The sequence below is a fragment of the Lycium barbarum genome, chromosome 4 (assembly GCF_019175385.1).
Source record: "Lycium barbarum isolate Lr01 chromosome 4, ASM1917538v2, whole genome shotgun sequence".
Lineage (NCBI taxonomy): Eukaryota > Viridiplantae > Streptophyta > Magnoliopsida > Solanales > Solanaceae > Lycium > Lycium barbarum.
The window spans coordinates 80147732-80168593 of NC_083340.1; positions in this window are offsets into that span (position 1 = coordinate 80147732).

Sequence of the window (20862 nt, forward strand, 5' to 3'; positions counted from 1 at the left end):
CTTATCGGCTTTCGTATATTGATATGGGTATAGTTGTTAATGATGATATGAATGCATTGTTGCCCAATGAGATTAGCATGAATAATGGATAGAAGTTATGACTAAGATATGTGGCTCACCTAGATGTAAATATGAATGTATGATAAGAGGTGCCCATGTAGGTTAGCACCGGGTGCCCATCATGGCCCTCCGGTTGGGTCATGACAAAAGTGGTATCAGAGGAGTTCTGTCCTAGGGTGTGTCTACGAGCCGTGTCTAGTAGAGTCTTGTTTATGGATGTGTTGCGCGCCACTCTTATAAACACGAGGTTGCGGGCATTTTAGGAATGAATGACCTTCTTTCTTCATAAGATCGTGCGATAGAGCCATGATATAAGAATTTATTTTTTCCTAACCATGTTGTTACATCCCGTATTCTCATGCATGGGAAAGTGTGCGAGTTAAATGATATTAGTAATGGACACGAGGTTATCCCCCAAGCTTATAGGTGGTTAAAGTGATGGTACATGTGTATCGTAAGGATTTGAAGTTAAACCCATCGAAGAAAATAAATTTTGTCGAGTTTTAACATTTATTTGAGTAAAATACGGTTTAAGCTATAATACCCCATATTTTTGGACTAGAACATTTAATCGTCCAACATGAGAAAATTTACCCGAGCCTGGAGAATTTGTTTATATTCAAGCATAAAAATCAAGAACTCGCTGTATACAAGGAAAGAAGTCCCGAAATGATTTAGGACTTAAAACTGTGATGACGGTGATTGAAAATAATATTTTTATGTGTGGAAAATGAGACTATGGACTAGTGCTATATCACATGGTCATGATAATGAATAAATGGAGTATGTTAAAAATGATTATTTAAGTAAATTGAGAGCACAAAATTAATTATGTGAATAATTAGTGAAATGTTGGACATTAGTGGGAGATTAATCGGATAATTAATCTACTATGGATGACTATTGTAGTGGGCAGCCCACGTGGAAGAAATACAACAAGTGACTAAGTGGATAATATATGTGGTGTCACTCTTAGGATCAGGTAATATTTATAAGAGTGGTCCATGTGGACCCTATAACTCCTTAAGGGATATATATATATGAAGGTATCATTTGTTTAGTGGAAAAATAATGTCATAAGGGAGTAGGAGGAATGTTATTGTCACGAGAACAATTTATATACTATGCAACAATCTCTTTCTTTTGGAATTACATACATGTAGCAAAGTATATGGGTGTGGCGACGTTCTATTTATGGTAAGCAAACAGCAGCGTTCTACTTTGAGCATAGCAGCAACGTTTCCTTATTTAAGCGGATCGAAAATTAATCTCAGTGAAATAAGGTGGAAGAAGATAATTTCTTGGCATACAAGGTAAGAATCTCCTATCCTAGGTATATTTAAATTCATCCCGGTCATAGTTAAATTGTGAGATGAGAACTACAGAATTAATTGCGGGAAATCGGATAAATTGTTATTGTTATCATATGGACTGTTTGGTGGTTGTTATAAATTGTTTGGTGTGCTGGAATATTGTGGAATTGGCTGTAGTTATTGTTATTGTGCTTGTTGTTATACTATGTATATACGAAAATAAAGAAGTGTATACAAGTATCGATATAGGAATTGATGAAATAAACACGAACTTGAGAATAAAATCGTCATTTGGAAAGAGTTGAGTTTGTGGGCTGTTTTCTTGTTATAATCATATGATATAAGGATAGAATTTGTAGTAAATTACTTCCATATCTTGTTGAGAATGTTATTAAGTTAAGAAAGGAGCATACAAAAGGTGACATGGGTTGTACAAATCCTACTTCGAGCTTGACGATCATTATAAAGTATTATGAAGTCATTATGGGTATATATGTGGTGTTGTTGAGATTTATTTTCGTTATTTTGGCTGTTATTGTGATATATGGAATTCGGAGATACTCGCAATATTGGGGAGATGCTACCTGTTTCGTTTTAGGATCAACTTATCAATTGATATACATAATATACGAAAGCAATCTAAAGTCATACATGTATTTCCTTGTTATAGGATTAGCATCAGCATTACGACGAGTTCGTTTTGGGTTTATATTGGCAACTTAAGGTATGTAAATCTAACCCTTTTTTCTTTTTGGCATGATCTTTATGAAACAAATAGACGACGTATATATGACTTAAAAAAAAAAGCTCCTATTCTTAGAGACACTAAGATGGCTAATGTACTTGATTCCCAAAACTTATTTTATTTTGTCTTGATACGTGTCTACGATTCCAGCAGATCTATTTTGATATAATCCATAGTGACATTCGAAGGATACTTGATATGACTATTGTCTTGATTATCAAACGATGGTTCATTTTTGATTATTCTATTGAGTCTCAGATATGACTTAGTTTGCATATGGTTGCTCACTACTCTGCTCGTGTATGCCTCAATATATCATTCACCGAGTCCCGGGCCGGGTATGTTCTCGTGCACAGTATCACTGCATTGTTCACCGAGCCCCTCACTAGAGGGCCGGGTATATATATATATGATGATGTGATGATATGATGATGTGATTATGGCGCCAAGGATGACTTTATTCACCGAGTCCCATAATGTGTCGGGTATGATATATGATATATGATATTGATATGCATGATTTACATTTCATAAGGCAAATGTATTGGTATTTGAATGTCATATTTGTCTCCAGTGACCTCTATTTCAGTTATGATCCTCTTTACTGTATCACATGCTTTATATACTCAGTACATATTCCGTACTGACCCTCTTTCTTCGGGGGGCTACGTTTCATGCCCGCAGGTACAGATACTCGATTTGGTGATCCTCCAGCTTAGGATTTCTACTCAGCTGTCTTGGAGAGCTCCATTGTTCCGGAGCCTAGACTTTTGATACAGATCATTTGATATATATATATATGTATGTTTATCCAGGGCTACAGCGGGGCCCTGTCCCGTCATGTTTCACTATTGACACTCTTAGAGGTCTGTAGACATATGTGTGGGTTGTGTATAAGTTTTGTTCTGCTCTGTCTATATGGCTTGCGTATGGTATTGATATGTAATGACAGTCTTGTCGGCTTACGTATGGTATTGACATGTTGTGACAGCCTTGTCAGCTTACGTATGGTATTGACATGTTGTGGCAGCCTTGTCGTCTTGCGTATGGTATTGATATGTTGTGGCAGCCTTGTCGGCTTGCGTATCATATTGACATGTAGTGGCAGCTTTGTCGGCTTGCGTATCATATTATGTATTGGTTAGCTGTGACTCCTCAGGAGACAGGTTTATGATATGTGGCGTTATGAATCTTTAGATGCTTTCATAAGTTCTATACAGTTCTTAATTTCAGTCTGACTAGATCTAACAGGTACGTATACGGGTGTCCAGCTCGGGCACTAGTCATGGCCCACGGGGTTGGGTTGTGACACGTGTATTATGTATTTCAGAAATTCCTGTGAAGAGAAAAGCTGCGGTAGCCCAAAAGGGAAAAACAGTGGCAGAAAAGTGGGCTGAAAGAGCCCGGCCAACGGTTGTAGAGGAAAGTGAGTTCCAGAATGCGGCTTAATCTCAGTCCTCCCACTCAGTGCCTATTTCTGAGGAGCATGAGGGAGCCTCAACCCCACCTCTAGCACCCCCAGCTCCTCCATCGAATGCTTCAGGCCAAGATGTAAAAAAGGCCATTGATTTACTTACTCAGTTGGTTGCCGCCCAGACTCAGCGGTAAGGTATAGGGAAAGGTGATAGGGTTGTTAGTGCAAGGGCCCGTGATTCTATTAGCCTGAAACCTCCAGAATTCTTTGGGTCGGAGCCGGATAAGGACCCCTAGAACTTTATTGATGGGATTTTGAGGACACTTCGGTTAATGCATGCTTTGAACATTGAATCGGTGGAGTTAGCATCCTATAGATTGAGGGATGTCGTGGTTCATTAGTACACAGTTTGGATGGTTTCACGGGGAGTCAATGCACCTCTCCCGGTATGGCAAGAATTCATGGATGCCTTCCTCCGACACTACTCGCCTCCAGAGGTTCGGCGAGCTAGAGCCAATAAGTTCTTAAATCTTGGGCAAGGAAGTATGAGTGCTTTAGAGTATAGTCTCCGCTTCAATTATTTGGCTAGGTATGTTATGGTAGTGGATATAGGTGATCGCGTGCACCGATTTGTGAGAGACCTAGGGTCACATTTGATGGATAGATGCTTGACTACGTCTCTTCAGGACAACATGGACATTTCACGCATTCAAGCCCATGCCCAGAATTTAGAGGAAAGTCAACAACAACAAAGAAGTGAGCGTGAGCATGACTGAGGGTATACCAAGAGGGCTAGATCTTCGGGTCTGACGAGTGAGTTTAGAGGCGGACAAAGATAGTAGTTTTCTAGGCATTCAGGCCATTCTATGACTAGTGCGCCTCCACGATTTACAGGCTACAGATTTGATAGATCTACTTATTTCGGGCCAAGTCAGAGTTTCAAGGCTTCAGGTTCTTAGATCAGAGGCGATTCGGGTCAGGCAGAGCCACCCGTGCCACGATGTTCCCAGTGTGGGAAGTTACATTGGGGCCAGTGTCGACTAGGTTCAGAGGTTTTCTATGCATGCGGTCGGCCAGGCCATATCATGCGTGATTGCCCCTCACTTGGTAGCAGGGGTAGGGCCTAGCCTTCAGGGTCGGCAGCTGGGTCTTCATCATCTATACACCCTATAGGGCTGAGTTCACATGTGCCAGTCAGCCATGGTAGAGGCAGAGAGAGAGCCCCGAGTTCTAGTGGTCCTCAACATCGTATTTATGCTTGGGTTGGATGCCAGGATCTTGAGTCTTACCCCAATGCCGTCACAGGTATATTATCGGTATTTTCTCATGATGTATATGCTTTGATAGATCCGGGCTCCACATTGTCATATGTTACTCCATATATTACGGGCCGGTTTGGGTTCAAACCGGAGTCGATCAAACCTTTTGAGGTATCTACACCTATTGGTGAACCGGTAATAGCTAGCCTAGTATATAGAAATTGCGCAGTTGGGATTTGTGACCATCGTACTATGGTTGATTTACATGAGTTAAAAATGGTGGACTTTGATGTTATCATGGGCATGGATTAGTTAGCTTCTTGCTATGCCAATGTTGATTGTAGAACGAAAATGGTTCGCTTTCAGTTACCGGGAGAACCAGTTTTAGAATGGAAAGGAAATACTGCGTCCCCAAAAGGTTGGCTTATTTCCTATCTCAAGGCAAAGACAATGATCGCCAAAGGTTTCATTTACCATCTAGTTCAAGTTCAAGTTATAGAAGTTGAATCACTAACTCTTTAGACTGTCCCCGTGGTCAATGAGTTTCCGGATGTATTCCCGGAAGAGCTTCCAAGTGTCCCTCCTGAATGGGAGATTGATTTCGCTGTTGATGTGCTACCGGACACAAAACCTATATCTATCCCTCCTTATAAAATAGCTCCCGCAGAGTTGAAAAAGTTGAAGGAACAATTGAAGGACTTGCTCGAGAAAGGCTTTATTAGGCCTAGTGCATCCCCGTGGGGAGCACCCGTGTTGTTTGCCCAAAAGAAAAATGGCTCCTTGAGAATGTGCATTAACTATCGACTGCTAAGTAAGGTGACAAACCAAGAATAACTATTAGCTTCCGAGGATTGATGATTTATTTGACTAATTGCAAGGGCCAAATGGTTTTTAAAGATAGATTTGAGATCCGGGTATCATCAAGTGCGAGTTAGGGAGAAAGATATTCCTAAGACAACCTTCAGAACTAGATACGACCATTTTGAGTTTCGGGTAATGTCATTCGGGCTAACTAATGCACCGGCAGTATTTATGAATTTGATGAACAATGTGTTCAGGCTCTTCTTAGATTTATTTGTGACTGTGTTCATTGATGATATCCTGGTATATTCTAGGTCCGAGGCAGAACATGCGGATCATTTGCGTACCGTTCTTGGAGTTCTTCAAACTCGAGAGTTATTTGCCAAATTTTCTAAGTGTGAATTTTGGTTGCACTCAGTTACCTTTTTTGGGGAATATTATTTTAGCCAATGGTATTCGGGTAGATACCCAAAAGATTGAGGCGGTGAAGACTTGGCCAAGGCCCACAACACCTACGGAGGTCCGTAGTTTTCTGGGCTTAGCAGGTTATTACAGGAGATTTGTAGAAGCCTTTCCTTCTATTTCTGCACCACTCACGAAGCTAACCCAGAAATTAGCTAAGTTTCAATGGACAAATGCTTGTGAACGTAATTTCCAAGAGCTAAAGGATAGGTTAACTTTTGCCCTAGTCCTGACACTTCCAGAGGGATCGGAAGGTTATGTTTTCTATTGTGATGCTTCAAGCATTGGGTTAGGCTGTGTGTTGATGCAACATGGTAAGGTGATTGCGTATGCTTCAAGGCAGTTGCGAAAACATGAGAAATATTATCCGACCCATGATCTTGAACTGGCTACAGTGATTCATGCATTGAAAATATGGAGACATTATTTGTATGGTGTCCACGTTGATATTTATACAGATCATGAGAGCCTTCAGTATATCTTTGAACAGAAATAATTTAATTTACGGCAACGGCGGTGGTTGGAATTGTTGAAAGACTATGATGTTGACATCCTGTATCATCCCGAGAAAGTAAATGTTGTGGCCGATGCTCTTAGCCGTAAATCCATGGGAAGTTTATGCGATGTGCAGCTAGAGAAAAGAGAGATGGCTCGTGAGCTACAGCAATTAGCTAGCCTAGGTGTTCGAGTAGTGGACTCAGGTAGTATGGGAGCTATCATTCAAAATGCATCGGTCTCGTCACTAGTAGTGGAAGTGAAAGAGCGTCAATACGAAGATCCCATGCTAATTCATTACGGAAATACACTCCCTCAGAAGGAGAAGTCATTATTTGAGATTTTTGCAGATGGAGTTCTCCGATGCCGAGGCAGGTTATGTGTTCCTGATGTTGCAGGATTACGCCACCAAATATTGAGAGAAGCCCATTGTTCTCGTTATTCTGTTCACCCAAGAGCAACGAAAATATATCATGATCTTAAATCTATATATTGGTGGAATGGGATGAAGAAAGATATAGTGAAATTCGTAGCTCAATGTCCTAACTATCAGCAAGTGAAAATTGAGCACCAAAAGCCTGGTGGATTGTTGCAAGCTATAGAAATTCCAACTTGGAAATGGAAAGTAATTAACATGGACTTCATTACGGGCTTACCCCGTTCTCGATGTAAGTATGATTCTATATGGGTGATTGTGGATAGACTCACGAAGTCAGCTCATTTCTTGCCGGTCAGAACTATATTTGTAGCAGAAGATTATGCAAAGCTTTATGTTAAAGAGATAGTGCGACTTCACGGTGTTCCAGTTTCTATTATCTCCGATAGAGGGACTCAGTTTACAACCAATTTTTGGAAATCTTTCCAAGAAGGTTTGGGGACTCAGGTGAGCCTTAGCACGACATTTCACCCACAGATGGATGGGCAAGCTGAACGTACCATTCAGACTCTTGAGGATATGCTACGGGCATATATAGGATTTTGGAGGTAGTTGGGATTATCACTTACCACTTATTGAATTTTCTTATAACAATAGTTATCATTCTAGCATTCAAATGGCCCCGTATGAGGCTTTATATGGGTGAAGGTGTAGATCTCCAATTGGGTGCTTCGAAGTAGGAGAGACCAAATTGATAGGGCCAGACTTGGTCCAGCAAGCTATAGAGAAAGGCAAGCTTATACAGGATCAATTATTAACAGCTCAGAGTTGTCAGAAATCCTATGCGAATATCGTCGAAGAGACTTAGAGTTCCAAGTTAAAGATTGGGTATCCTTGAAGGTGTCGCTAATGAAGGGCGTCATGAGATTTGGTAAAAAGGGAAAGATTAGTCCACGGTACATTGGACCTTATGAGATTGTACGCAAGGTAGGCCAAGTGGCTTATGAATTAGACTTACATGTGGATTTGGAGTCAGTCCTTCCAGTTTTCCATGTATCGATGCTTCGTAAGTGCATTGGAGATCCTTCTAGAGTTGTACCGGTAGATGATATGTAGGTCACTGAGCAATTATACTACGAAGAAGTTCCCATTGCCATTCTAGATAGGCAAGTACGGAGACTCAGAACCAAAGATGTAGCTTCAATTAAAGTCTTATGGAGAAATAATAACAGAGAGAAAATGACATGGGAAGCGGAAGAAGACATGAAGTCAGGTACCCGCATTTATTTCCACCTTCAGAGGAGACTCATGCAGAGACGCCATTGGCCCCAGGTATGTGATGCTTTGTTCAATGTTTTCTTGGTCGTGTGTGGCCACGGTTGTTGATGTTATTGTTGTAGCCCTGTATGAGGCGATATATATTTTAGGTTGCTGTGACAGAATGGTAGTGTCATATTACAAAGGAAACTCTGGCGAAATTTTTGTAGAATCCCCAAGAGTCTATCATTCGAGGACGAATGTTCCTAAGAGGGGGAGAATGTTACACCTCGTAGTTTCATCCGTTGAGATTCGTTAGGTGTTAGTTGTCCTAATCGTGGAAACTTGAGTTACCATAGGATATATGAGATTATTTATTATCCCATATTATGGTTATGGGGGTTTAAGCCCATGAAATAAGCTATGGAAGGATTTAAGGACAAGTAAAGTAAGGAGTGGAGTTTGTCGGAACTTTGGGAAAACTTGACAAAATTTTCAGATAGGATTTTGTTCCAAATTGGGGGAGGTATATCTCCTAGAATATGAGGAGTTTTGGTGTGTTTCTTTTATCCAAATTGAAGTTCATCGAGTCTAGTTTCCAGCGCAACAAACCGTTCGTCAATGTGACATCGGAGTAAAAAGTTATGGGTGTTTCAAGACAGACTGTCTGAGCAGAAAATTTTAACAGACCATTTGACGGCCCGCAGAAATTTTGACGCCCCGCAGAAATTTCTGCGGCCCGTCAAATTGCACCAGCCCAGCGCAAAAGGGTTACAGTGAACCACATTTGACTGGGCAGTTCGACGGACCATTTTGACGGTCCGTAGGAATTTTGACGGCCCGTCAAAATGGGCGCAGAATTGCCCGACGAGATTTTAAGTTCCGCTTTAAATATTTCATTCCACTTCATTTGGACATTTTATTTTACCAAATCAGATCCAAAGGCTCTCTAAAAAAAACCCTCTCTTCAACTCCATAAACTAATCCAAGCCAAAATCCAAGGGAGGTTAAATATCAAGAGGCAAGAATCAAGATACCCATGTGTTAGAAGTCTTGCTAAGGTTAGTAGACTCCAAGAATTCTTTGGATATTGAAGCTAGGGTTTTCATATAAGTTGATAGCTTGCTCCAAAGCTCATTCTTATGAGATAAAAAGGTTAGTTTTCATACTTATTACATGTTATCAAGAATGTTTAGTTGTTGAACAACTTCGGTAGAAGGAGAAAGTAGAAGATGAGTTCTAAATGTAGTTTTTATGATGTTTTTGAGTAGTAAGCTAACTTGAGTTATGATTCTTAGTATGATATGGATATAATCTTGCCATGGAAGGTAATAATGGTGATGACGAAGCAATATATGAAAATGTGCTAAAATGGGTATGAAGTTGCTAGCATGAGTTAAACATAAGAATGAATTTTGAAGGCTTAATGAAGTGTGATCTCTTGATTATGATATTATGAGTGTATTATGGATGTTATTGCGGTTTTTGGGAGTTGTTTTGTGATATGGTGGAAGTTAACGAAATAGGGGAAATGCTGCCCAATTTTCATTAGGTCATGAATTATTCTAGTTTGAATCTAGGAGTATCATTAAGGCTTAACCATGGTATGAATCTTTCTAAATGTAGATTATACAAGCTTCAACGGGGAACGTTAAGTAGTTAAGAAGACAACGAGGTATGTAAGGCTAACCATTCTTTCATTAAGGAATGGTTCCCTTGGTATATGTATCCTTTCATGAGTTTCATAATGTCTTCCAAATGACTCTATCTCTAAGATTACCAAAGCTTACGATTCTCGATACGTTCACGATTCTATTGCCTCTTTTATATGGTAGTTGATCCTCTAAGGATAGATATAACGAAAATGATGATGTCAATGATGACGATGATACTCATGAACTCCTACGTATACGAATTTAAGTATGTATGACTATTATGTAACACCGAGCTTATATGGCCGGGTATGATACCTATTGCGCGCGCACCACTACAGTTGGGTACGGATAACACCGAGCCTTGTCATGGCCGGGTATGTGAAACCACCGAACCTTTATGGTCGGGTATGCTATGGATACGAATATATAGATGAATGCGGATACGAATATGGATACAGATATGGATATATGTATATGTATATATGTACGTACACCAGCAGGCATTAGAAATGGAAGGTCCCTATGAAAGACAAGTAAGTAATTGCGATGATGGCTACTATCTGCTGATTCTCCCATCTTATTCTATTTCTTATGTTGTCTCTTATGCTCCTATTATGATGTTGATTATGCTTTACATATTCAGTATATTATTCGTACTGACGTCCTTTTATTTGTGGACGCTGCATCATGCCCGCAGGTGGACAAGGAGACTCCCATCGGTAGATTTCTTTTCAGGGACTGCATAGAGGAGCTCTATTTCATCCGGAGCTACAGCTTTTGGTATTATTCTTTTTTGTAAATACCTATGTTCATGGCGGGGTCCTGTTCCACCTTTATGATGTGACATACTCTTCTTGGAGGCTCGTAGACAGTTGTATATGATTAGATGTCTTTAGCCTTGTCGGCTTATATTTTGTATATCATTTTGATAGCCTCGTCGACTTTCGTATATTGGTATGAGTATAGTTGTTAATGATGATATGAATGCATTGTTTCCTAATGAGATTAGAATGAATGATGGATAGAAGTTATGACTAATCTATGTGGCTCACCTAGATATAGATATAAATATGAATGTACGATAAAAGGTGCCCGGGTGGTTTAGCACCGGGTGCCCGTCATGGCCCTCCGGTTGGGTCGTGGAAACTCCCTACCGAATGGAATAGATATCGTGAATACTGCTTCTTCTGTCCTCCCCTGGGCTCGCCCCCGATATCAAAAGATCTAACCCTCTTACCATGGCCCCGTCACGGTCACACTCTGTCCTCCTCTAACACATACGATCTTTCAGATTCTGTTCATATGCTTGTATACGGGAGATATCCATGCCTGGCTATAATGCGGCAGTCGGACAAGCATCTATCAAATGTGGTCCTAGACCAACCATAAAACGATGAACTATGTCCTCTATTTCAGTCACCATGGATGGGGCATATCTAGCCATAGAATCAAAATACACGCAATACTTCTAGACACTCATACTGCCCTACTCCATACGCAGAAACCTATCTGCTCGGGCTCATCGGACTTCTGGAGGTAAATAATGACGAATACAATCATTTAAAAACTCCCGCTAAACAACTGAGGGGGCATTCTCTCCCCTAGATAGCTCCCAAGTCTGATACCACTGTACTGCAATGTCACGAATCCTATACGAAGCCAACTCCACAGACTTGACCCCATCCGCCTGCATAACCCTCAAGGTCCTCTGCATACTATAAATGAAATCCTGGGGGTCCATATTTTGCTTAATCACAGAAAACTCTAGAGGATCCAACCCGAGGAAAGTCTTAACCCTCGAACTACCAGCCCTGTTTGCCTGATCAACACCAGCCCCCTGCCGCTGAGCCTGAGCAGCTACCAATATGGTCAATAACTGTACAACAGCCCGCACATCCTAGCCTGGTGTATCTGGCTGAGTAACTGGGGGCACTGGGCAGGTGCTGGAGGTGGGGTACGCGAAGTCTCAGATGGGCTCTCACTATGAATCTCATCTCGAGCCCTAGTAGCTTGCCGAGTACGGATAGTGGACTTACCTACTGCTCTCTTACCCTTCTGGGTAGTTGTAGCTTTTTTGCGAGCCATCGCTGAAATAAGAACAAATCACCAGAAGGCAAACTTTTAACTCATGGCTCTATCGCACGATCTAGGAGTGAAAGAATGACATCATCCTAAATGTCCTGTAGCCTCCTGTTTATGAGTGTGGTGCAGGACACACCCATAAACAAAACTCTACTAGACACAGTCTGTAGACAACCCTACTGCTCTGATACCACTTCTGTCACGACCCAAGCTAATGAGTCGCAATGAGTGCCTGATCTCTAGTGACCAAACACCATTACGCTCGTATCTGCACAATACTTTCTAACAAGGACCCATAAATAACTCAATTTGGACTATGCTGCCTCAAGAAAGGAGGACCTCATGATCTCCGTACAATCTGCACACATATATATATATATATATATATATATATTCATACACGTGAACTGGAAAGAACAATGCAGCCGACTAGGCCGCTACATATACTGTACACAAAAGAATCGAAGACGACAAGGCTACATCATCTGTCCGATAAATACAACTGTCTACAGACCTCTACTGGAATAAAGCTATAGAAAGGACACTACAGGACCCCGTCATACCCATGTGCATATAAATATCAAAAGAATGGTATACCAAAATAGATTGTAGCTCCGGATCAAATGGAGCGCACTGACCACCGCTAGATAGAGGTCCTACTAAGCTGGACCACCTGTTTGTCTACCTGACCCTACGGGCATGAACGCAGCCCCTCGAGCAATAGGGGAGTCAGTACGAATAATGTACTGAGTATGTAAAGCATAAGAGTAACGTATAAATAAGAATTTTGAATGAAATCTGAAACTCATAAGCTGAAATAACTGCCTGACTACATCTGTATGACTAAATATCTGATCATATTTATACAACTCTGCATGCATTTGTATGAACGAGTATCTGTAAGTAGTTGCATAAATCTGTATAACGGATAATGTCTCTGTGGGCACATAACATGCATGCTCTCAATGATAATCGTGCTCATATACATAAATATAGGTCATAGTGCTGAGGAACATTCAGCCCGATCCATATCCCATATAATAGTGCCGAGGAATGTACGGCCCGACCCATATATCATATAATAATGTCGAGAAACTTACGACCCGATCCATATATCATCATCAAGGTGAATCAGCTGATCAGGTGGTAATGCGTATATGTCACAGCCCAACCCGATGAACCGCGATGGGTACTTGACCACTGCTCACCGAGCACCCCTAACTTTTCCTTACTCTATACGAAGTAGACTGGTGGCTCATTTTAGCTGACATTCGAATGCTACTTCCTACTATAACAGTTACACAATAAACTGTACTTCAGAACCCCATAGATCATGCATGAGAATATGCATATATATATATATATATATATATATATATATATATATATATATATATATAAGCATATAAATAAAAACGGCGACGTAGACCGACTTAGTCAATATGTATGTTGTACGCAAAAAAGGACAGCTAAAGCTGCATGACATCCTACTATATACAACTGTCTACAGACCTCTATCAGATATAGACTGTAGAAAGGACAGCACAAGGCCCTGTCATACCCGTATATCAAAAATAGCATACCAAAAGAGCGGTCGCTCCGGTCAAAATTGAGCTCGCTGGCTGAGACGGAGGAGAGATCCTACTGGTCTGGCTCACTCGGCTGGCTACCTGATCCTGCGGTCATGAACGCAGCGTCCACAAGAAAGGACGTTAGTACGAATAATGTACTGAGTATGTAAGGCATGAATGATAACGTGATAACAGGTACAAAACATGAATAATGACATATTAAGAAATATAGAACAGAACATGAGATAAGAGAATAACTCGAACATCTGTTTGCCTCGTAAGGCGGATATCATGCATGCTTAGCCTTTTAAAAAAACACTTTTCATGCATATCAAACATAATATCATCATTAGCCCGTGTTCGGGGTAACCATCGCACGCCGCCCACTAGTGGTGTCTGCCCGTGCCATTTAGACACGGTGTTATTACCATTATCTATAGCCACCCACTACGCCCAGCGTAGTGGTGTCTGCCGGTGCCGTTAGACACGGTGTTATTGTCATTATCTATAGCCGCCCACTACGCCCACTGCCCGTGCCGTTAGACACGGTGTTATTATCATTATCTATAGCTGCCCGCTATGCCCAGCGTAGTGGTGTCTGCCCGTGTAGTTAGACACAGTGTAATCTTATATAAAATAAGCATGCATGAGAGCCCAAACTAAAGCTACGACTCTATCGGAGAAATATAAGGTCAATAACCTCCGATTACATTATAGAATGATCGTCATCGCTATTTCTCATCTCGGGGGAATGAGTAACATGAGATGAGATCTCATCAATGAACAAAATTGAGAAAATCAAGAAATAGCTCAACATTCTCATATTCACATTGAACTCATAAGCTTGGGACTTTTAAACATGAAATCATCATCATCATATTCATCATAGAAATATTCTCATCTTTGACATCATTGTTATCATTGTAAAAACATGTCCATCGTTGTTGTCATAAGAGCTTACAGACTCCTAAATCTCTGGTTTGGAAAATGCGGACATTTGGAAAACATTTATGGATTATCAAAAAAGGAGTCATGCCTTTGAATCATGAACTTCTAACTTTTGGGAGTAAGGACGTTATGAAAAATATGTAGGGAATTATAACATAGGAATTTATAGAAATAGGATCGTTGTCATCATAACACACACTTATCTTTAGCATCATAAAAACTCTAAGAATTATGAATCTGTAGCTTTTGAGAATAAGGACATTTTAGGAAACATGTATGGGTTCACAAAAAGGAATCATGCCTTTGGAAAGAAAGGGTCTAGACTTAACATACCTGTTCGACCTCCTATTAGCCACGCTTATCTGTCTAGGCTTGTAACTCTACATTCGAAAGGATTCACACTATCGTTAGATGCACTGTCACATATTCGAGCTAAGCCTTCAAATTAAACTATTCTATATCCTGTCGAAAATCGGGCAGCATCTCCCCTGTTTATATGACTAGCGCGAAACCTCAATTCAACAACCAACAGCAACAACAACAATACCAACATCACCCATAATATTATCAATATCAAAATACTCCACAAACATTCCATATGGTGTTTATCCCATATTTCCACCAACAAAAATCATTTTATAACTATTTAACAGCCATGTCTCCGTAAATAAACCAATTTAATAATAAGAGATTCACACTTTTCTCCCGATAATATTGCTATATCTTCACTCCTCCACCATGAACTTAAACCGAAACGTGTCACTATACGATTTTATAATCGCAACAACACACTATCTGGACCGAAATTCGGGAATTATACATGGTTTATGCTTAAAATTTGGTGTTGGGAATTTAGGGGAAATTTCCAGAACATTAGAGAGAGTTTGGGGTGTTTGCGCTGAAGAAATAAGGGGGTAACCCCTTTATATAACGGTCCAGGTTCTGCCTGGACCGACTTAAAATTTTCTCAGCGTGATTGCTCTGCCATGTGGCGCATTCGCGCTGAGTTGCAGGCTCTTGCCCTGCGCGTACGCGCCATCTCCTGGCGTGTTCGCGCAGGGTTAATTGTCTGCCCTGTCAGCCAGTCTTAAAACGCGCATAACGTTTAATTCCGATGTCCAATTGACGCGCGGTTTGTTGCATTGGAAACTAGACTTCCCGAACTACACTTAAAGATTTTCTTTCATTTCAAAACTCATAATATACTAAAATATAACCTTTTTCCAAGTCAGACCAAAGTTACCCTACCAAGTCTCATCTAATTTTCCTCCAGGGTTCTGGAAACTTAATCTTCCTGATTTCCTTGCCCTCCAGCCCTTCCATGACCTAGTATATGAGCTTAAACCTAATAATCATAAAATGAACATATCTATAGCCTCGTATATCCTCTACTATAACCCCACGCCCGCAATAGTACAACAACTACCTAGCGAATCTTAACGCACCCAAACTACGGCGTGTAACAATATATAAAGCCTATCCCTTTCCCCATACCCCATATACATATAATGCACGCGTATATAACGCCTTCTGTACATGGGTCAATATGCATATGTATATGAATGCAATGCTTAATTAGAATGTATACATAGAACTCTCAGAGTGACACAAGGTCATATTACCTCCGATGGACAACCTTTGAGATAACATTATCAGCATAAGTAATCTCAAGACCCATGAACAGAAGGAACAACCATACGGGGTATAGGAACATCAAAGACGGAAGTACTCCTAGCTCTTCTAAGAATAGAGTAATATGGAAGCTCGTTCAATCGCTTGTTGGCTCATAACATAAGATCAGGCCAAAATGAAGAAGGGATAGCCTTAACATACCTTGAAGTGTATCTAATCATCCAACTTCATAATTATTTTCTCTTTACTTAAAACCACTAAAACTCTTAGTAATTAACTTAAGTACAAAGGTAGGAATCATTTACATATCTTCAGGGGTCTAAGATTCCAAGGATCAACTTCAACTCCAACTTCCCAAGCTTCACAACTTCAATGAAACCGTAGGAACCACCTTCTTCTTCACAAGCTCGGGTTTACGGTCCTCGGATCTTACCAACTCCCCACTAATATAATGGAAATTATAGAGAGTCAATATTATAAGGCTTTCTCTGATTTGGGAGTGGAAAATAATGTAATAAAACGTGAGGGCTCTATGTATATAGGTGGGGCAAAATAGCCCTAGCGGTAGCGGGTCGACGAGCAGGTCGACTGTCCCATCGATATGTCGATAGTCCTTCGACTTGCACCGTCCCTGCTCCACCTAAGATTCAGAGACGGCGTCATGGCGACGGCATGGGTTGATGCCACTGTCGACACGACGACGGTCCGTCGAAGGGGATTGGCTCCTGCTAGTTCCCTGAGTCCCCCAGCTTGCGACGATTCGACCTGTTTAACTCCCAATCCTATTATATTATGAAGGACACTTACCCATACTTTGGTGCATGCAGGTGAAGTACTTAATATCACAAAAATCGGGTGCGGATTCCCATACTAAGGGTACATTCCAGCAATAAGCCAAAATATTTCTTGCGACAAAAATGGGAGGTGTAACATTCTTCCCCCCTTAGAAACATTAGTCCTTGAATGTTCATACAAGTCATGGGCTATAAAAATTTTGGCAGAGTCTCCCCTGTAAATATACCAATCCAACCTGCTCACAGGAACCAAAAATAATACCACACAGGGCCACATGCTAAAATATACAACACTATGGCCTTACAAGACCAATCACAATAACTATAAAGGAAACCAATACCTGAAGGGGATGATGCCTCAGACGGAGCCTCCTGAGGTGACAGAAATAAATGGGGATATTTAGCCTTTATTTCCTCTTCTGCTTCCCAAGTCATTTCCTCAACATTAGTATTTCTCTAGAGTACTATAATAGAAGCCACATCTTTAGTTTGTAATCGACGAACCTGTCTATCCAATATAGCCACTGGTATTTCCTCATATGATAGCTGCTCAGTCACTTGAATATCATCTACCGATACAATTCTTGAAGGATCTCCCATAACTTACGGATCATGGACACGAAAAATATCGGATGTACAGACTTCAACTCAGAAGGTAACACTAACTCATATGCCACCTTACCCACCATATGAATAATTCTATATGGTCCAATGTATCAAGGGCTCAACTTACCCTTTTTGCCAAATCTCATTACCCCTTTCATAGATGAAACCTTAAGGAAAACCCAGTCCCCTGCTTCAAACTCTAACCTCCGTCGCCGATTATCTGCAAAGGATTTCTGTCGACTCTGTGCTGTTAATAATCTTTCGTGAATCATTTTCACCGTATCAACTGCTTGCTGAATTAAATTTGGGCCCACTAACTAGTTTCTCCAATATCAAACCACCCTATAGGGGATCTACAACTTCGCCCATACAAAGCTTCATAAGGAGCCATCTGGATACTGGAATAATAACTGTTATTGTAGAAAAACTCAATAAGAGGTAAATGATCATCCCAACTGCCTTGGAAATCAAGTACACAAGCTCTCAATATATCCTCAAGCGTCTGTATAGTACGCTGCTCTTGTCCATCTGTTTGCGGGTGAAATGCAGTACTAAGGTTAACCTGAATCCCCAATCCATACTGAAAAAATTTCAAGAAGTTAGTTGTAAATTGAGCTCCTGTATATGAAATAACGGCTATAGGAACACCATGAAGTCGTACAATCTCTTTAAGGTAAAGCTTCACATAATCCTCCGCTGCATAAGTAGTTCTAGCAGGCAAAAAGTGGGATGACTTTGTAAGCCTATCAACTATGACCCAGATTGAATCATACTTCCGCTGACTACGGGGCAAACCTGTAATGAAATCCATATTAATTATCTCCCATTTCCATATTGGATTCTCCATAGCTTGTAATAAACCTCCGGGCTTGTAATGCTCTATCATGACTTGCTGATAATTGTGACACTGAGTGACAAACTCCGCTATATCTTACTTCATGCCATCCCACCAATACACTTCCTTGAGATCATGATACATATTTGTTGTGCCCGGATGGATAGAATAGAGGGAATAATGGGCTTTTCCCATAACCTGCTGACGAAGTCCTGTAACATTAGGAACGCATAATCTACCTCGATACCTGAGTACTCCATCCCCAGAAATCACAAAGGGTGTCTTTTCCTTCTGAGGTGTCGTATCTTAGTAATGAACCAAAACAGGATCCTCGTATTGATGCTCCTTTATCTATGCTACCAAAGAGGACATCGTTGTATTCTAAACTGTAACTCTTGCATCACCTGAGTTTATCAATCGGACTCCAAGACTAACTAACCGACAAACATCACGAGCTAGCCCCCTCTTCTCTGGATGCAAATATGACAGGCTACCCATAGACTTACGACTAAGAGCATCGGCTACTACATTGGCCTTCCCGGGATGGTACAAAATGTCAAAAATATTATCTTTCAGTAACTCTAGCCATCGTCTCTGGCGTAAATTCAAGTCCTTCTTCTTAAAGATGTACTGGAGGCTCTTATGATCAGTATAGATATTAACATGAACATCGTATAAATAGTGCCTCCATATTTTCAACGATTGAATCACTGCAGCTAACTCAAGATCACGGGTTGGATAATTCTTCTTGTGCTGCTTCAGCTGTCTTGAAGCATAGGCAACAACCTTGTCGTGCTGCATTATACACAGCCCAAACCAATACCTTAAGCATCATAATATACCACATAGCCATCCGTCCCCTCTGGAAGAGTCAAAACCGATGCTGAGGTCAACTTATCCTTCAATATCCGAAAACTTCGGTCACACACATTCGTCCACTAAAACTTAGCTGATTTCTGAGTCAGTTTAGTCAACGGGGCTAAAAGAGAAGAGAATCCTTCTACGAACCTTCTATAATAACCAACCAAACCTAAGAAACTACGTATCTCCGTTTGTATCGTGGGTCTTAGCCAATTCTTCACAGCCTCAATCTTTTGAGTATGCACTCTAATGCCTTCATCTAAAATAATGTGACCTAGAAAAGCCACAGATTTCAACCAGAACACACATTTAGAGAACTTGGCATACCACTCTCTATCTCGAAGAACTTCAAGCACTGCTCATAGATGTTCTGCATGATCAGCCTCTGACGGTGAATATACAAGAATATCATCTATAAACACAATCACGAACAGAGCTAGGAAGGGCCTGAATACATTTTTCATCAAGTCCTTGAACACAGCTGGAGCATTAGTTAGCCCGAACGACATAACACGAAATCCATAGTGGCCATATCTAGTTCGGAATGCCGTCTTTGGAATGTCTTCCTCCTTCTCCCTAACCTATTGGTACCCCGATCTCAAGTCTATTTTTGAGAAGTATTTAGCGCCTTATAGTTGATCAAACAAGTCATCAATCCTCGGAAGTGGATATTTATTCTTCACAGTCACTTTATTAAATTATCGGTAATCGATACACATTTGCAAGGAGTCATCATTCTTCCTTACAAATAATACCGGTGTGCGGGCCTAATAAAGCCCTTCTCAAGTAGATCCTTCAACTGCTCTTTCAATTCTTTCAACTCCGCAGGTGACATCCTCTTAGGAGGAGTAGATGTTGGTTGAGTATCTGGTAATAGATTAATAGTGAAATCACTCTCTTGCTCTGGAGGAATGCCTGTGAGCTCATTTGGAAACACTTCTGGGAACTCATTAATCACGGGGATAGACTGAAGGGTCAGTGACTCTGCTTGTACATCCTGAACCTGAACCAGGTGATGAATATACCTCTTTCTGATCATCTTTCTTGCCTTAAGGTAGGAAATAAACCTACCCCTCGGTGCGAAGCAGTATTACCCTTCAACTCTAGGACTGACTCGCCGGGAAACTGGAATCGAACTACCTTTGTTCTGCAATCGATATTAGCATAACAAGAACCAACTAATCCATGTCCATAATAACATCGAAGTCAATCATGTCTCAACTAAATTTGCTAGGGTATGGCGGTTACAAACTATCACAACATAGCCTTGGTATACTCGCCTAGCCATAACTGGATCACCAATTGGCATAGACACCTAAAACGGTTCAATCAAGTCAGGCTCTATCCCAAACATGCCAGCAACAAATGGAGTAACATATGATAAGGTAGATCCTGGATCGATCAGTGCATACACATCATAGGAGGAAATTGATAATATACCTATGACGACATCAGGAGATGACTTACGATCCTGTCTACCAGCCAATACATAAATGCGGTGCTGAGGACCGCTCGAGCTGGATGCTCCACTACTCCCTCTACCAAGTCCTGCTGGTGCTTGAGAACCTTGCCCTGAAGGGCGTACTGCAGAAGAAGAACCAGCTACAGACCCTGTGGGCTGAACCATACTCCTACTCTCTCTCATCGGACACTGCCGCATCCTATGACCTGGCTGGCCACAAGCATAACAACCATC